The following is a 3,781-nucleotide window of genomic DNA, read 5'->3' as shown; positions in this document are numbered from 1 at the left end:
TTCTCTCATTCACTGAATTTAAAAGCACATATATCAAATAAATGTGAAAAGGGTCATTTTCATTGTCATTGAAATTATTCTTTTCTATGTCAAAATATACCAACCAATCATTTTATTTCATCTTTATGATTCTAAGCTTTATAAATTGGCATAAAACTTTGCAGGTCCTATAAAGTTGTTTCTCTAACAGTAGATATTTAAAAACCCTCTATGGAAGTATAAGTTGGAAATTGCCTGTTCAAAGAAATTTATGATTTTATTACAGCTGCATATTGACTATTCTTCTAGTAACCTGCAGACAGAAAGTTACAGTTTATTTATTCAAACTGCAAATGAAATTGGGCAAAAAAGTAATTAGCAAGCAACAATAACAACAACAAAAAACATAATGAAAAGCACCATAAAACAGTTCAGAATTTATTGGGTCGTCAGATTGTTAGAAAATAACACTTTAATTTTACAAAGTGGGAAATGTGTGTGTGTGTCTGTGTGTGTGTATCTACACCAGTTGTTTAAACATAGGTATAGATTTTGCAAAAGCAATAATTAGGAATACCAGCATTGTTCTTAAATTTTCAAATAATTGTAAATTCTTCTCATATATAATCTTAAGTATTCTATTTATAATAGAAATTTTATACTGAATAAAGTATTTTTAATTAAAGAGACAGAACTTGTTTGATTATTCTAGTTTTTTGAAATGTTGGTGGTAGATTTTATATACCCTAAAGATTGTAACATTGCATAACTCACCAAGCTAATGCATATATTTAGGAAAACCAAACCAAACCAAACAAAACAATGAAAATATCTTTATTAGCCCCAGTTAAAAATAATAATGGCACTGTTGTCTGGGTTGTAGCATTTTGTGACATGAAGAAAATTTTTGAATCTTCCTGGAAAAGAAAAGTCATATGTTATTGAACAATTTGTTTAAAGTAATACATATATTAGTCATGGAATTATCAACACAAATATACAATGAAAAGAACAGAGATAGGCTGCTTAAAGCTTAAAAATTAGTCCATTATCTACTGATAAAGTAATATCTTAGACAAAGAAAATGTAAAGATTCTGTGACCTCAGGTAACAGGCAAAACCAAATTAGAACACAACTAGATCAGTTTACTTAAAGCTATTTTAGTTCAGCATGATGACTCCCTGCAATCCCAGCATTTTGGGAGGCTGAGGCAGGAGGATCACTTAAGGCCAGGAATTAGAGGTTACAGTAAATCCTGATCTGGCTACCTCACTCCTGTTTGGACATAAAAACAAACAAACAAAGAAAAAACAAACAAACAAACAAAACAAAAACGATGACTTAGAAAACAAACAAACAAAAAGTTAGTTTAACTTATTCAGTTTATTCTGGTTTCCTCAAAATATTTAATGACAACAGAAATTCCTAAAACTAAAAGAACTTTTGGTAAAGGTCAAAACTTCTTGGCCTGGTAATCAGGTAACTTGAAAATTTCCCAGCTGTACATTTTTTTCCCCGAAAACATATTATATTAATCTCCATTGGAACATCAAACTTTGCTTAGTTATCTGTGTGAATAATCTTTAAGATTGACCCTATACAGCAGTAGTCCCCAACCTTTGTGGCACAGAGACCAGTTCCCTGGAAGATAGTTTTTCCATATATGGGGAGTGTGTCGGGAGTGGTTTTGGGATAAAATTGTTCCACCTCAGATCATCAGGCATTAGATTCTAACAAGAAGTGCAAAACCTGGATTCCTCACATTTAGAGTTCACAACAGGGTTCCCACTCCTATGAGAATCGCAGGCCGCTCCTGTTCTGACATGAGGCAGAGCTCAGGAAGTAATACTCCCTGCCCTGCCATTCAGTCTGCTGTGAGGCCTGGTTCTTAACAGGTCACGGATGTGTACTGGTTTGTGACCCTGGGGTTGAGAACCCCTGCTATACAGTACCTCGCACATTTGCATTTTTGCTTTTGGTACTTTTTTTCTTAGAAGATTCTCTATCTTTTCATCTTCTATGTGAACATAATATGAGAATGAGCCTAGATTCCTGTGATGGTTAATACTGAATGTCAATTTGATTGGATTGAAGGGTGAAAAGTAGTTTTCCTGGGTGTGTCTGTGAGGCTGTTACCAAAGGAGATTAACATTTGAGTCAGTGGACTGGCAGAGGCAGATCCGCCCTCAATCTGGGTGGGTACCATCTAATCAGCTGCCAGTATGGCTGGGATAAAAGAGGAAGAGGAAAGTGGAAGGCCTAGACTGGCAGCTAAATCTTCTGGCTTCCATCTTCCTTCCATGCTGGATCCCTCCTGCCCTCAAACATCAGACTCGAAGTTCTTCAACTTTTGGACTCTTGGACCTACATCAGCGGTTTGCCAGGGGCCTCTGGCCTTTGGCCACAGACTGAAGGCTGCACTGTTAGCTTCTGTATTTTTGAGGTTTTGGGACTCAGACTGGCTTCCTTGCTCCTCAGCTTGCAGACGGCCTATTGTGGGACATCACCTTGTGATCATGTGAGTCAATACTCCTTAGTTAACTCCCTTTTATATATACATCTATCCTATTAGTACTGTCCCTCTAAAGAACCCTGACAAATGTAATTCCATAACTATGAAATCTTTTCATCTACTAAAATATTTAAAATATCTTCTTCATTAAATCAATAAGCATATCATTTACACATATTGTTTTACGTCATTGAAATAAAATAAATAAAATGAGCGCAACTCAGAAGTTGGTAAGAGGAGACAGTCCAGCAAGTTAAACATAATTAAGTTGTACTAATACAGGTGATGTAACAGAAGCAGGAGTCCAATACTTTAGGATCGTTAGAGAGATAATGTCTAATTTCATATGGTAAAGTATGTGGGAATTGACTCCTAAGAGAAGACATTTGAAAATGGTTCAAATCCTTACTCATTTATCAGAAACCCCCTAATTATCTACTGATTAACAGATTTTCCTTTTTCAGCAGAAATCATTCTTCTGTGCAATACTCTGTGCATTCATAGTGCTTAAAGTGTATTTGTTGGATAAATCACAGCTCATAATAGTATATTAATTTTGACAGAATCCCCATACTTTTCTCACCAGCAATTCGACTGTCCAAACGTCTCTGCATTTCTGAGTTTTTCTGCTGTTTGCCTTCCATCTCATGTACTTTAGAAATTTGAACACATTTTAAAGCTATGCGCAGCAGAATGTGAGACACTACATTTATTGTTTCTTTCTTTTCACTCCAATTCTGGCTTACCAAGTGTCTTGCATGGATGCTCAATTTCTTACAATGAGTAAAGAATCTGAAAATGTCCTGAAGGGAAAATGAAGTGCTGGCTGACTTCCTGAGTGTTGTCCTGCTTCTCCAAGATTTTGTCCCCTCAAGACCTGTCTTTTCTTTTCATTAATTCTTCAGTGCCCTTTAAGTTGCTCGTTTTCCTCCTTGCTTTGTTTCCTGTTTTTTAATTTTTATTTTAAAATTTATCTTTTTTCTATTTCTCCAAGAACTAGGGGTGCATGGGTCTGATTCTAACTGCTTCATCAAAGATGGAAGAGGAAGTCCAAAAGTACTTGGCTTTGCATTTAGACAGAAACAAATTAACATTCCATTATAGGGTTTACTGTGAAAGTAACTTACTTTTTTTTTTAATAGTGCAAAATCCTTTACTTATAATTTACAAGTTATAATTGAAGTTATATTATTTTAGTCACATATGTGAAAAATGCTTAGCACATGATTCAATACATTAAAAAAATAAATGCCCTTTTGAATGAAATATTTAATAAAATGCATGTTACT

This window comes from Rhinopithecus bieti, unplaced genomic scaffold (assembly GCF_001698545.2).
Source record: "Rhinopithecus bieti isolate Rb0 unplaced genomic scaffold, ASM169854v2 scaffold_51763, whole genome shotgun sequence".
NCBI lineage: Eukaryota > Metazoa > Chordata > Mammalia > Primates > Cercopithecidae > Rhinopithecus > Rhinopithecus bieti.
Note: the sequence above shows the minus strand (reverse complement) of the source record.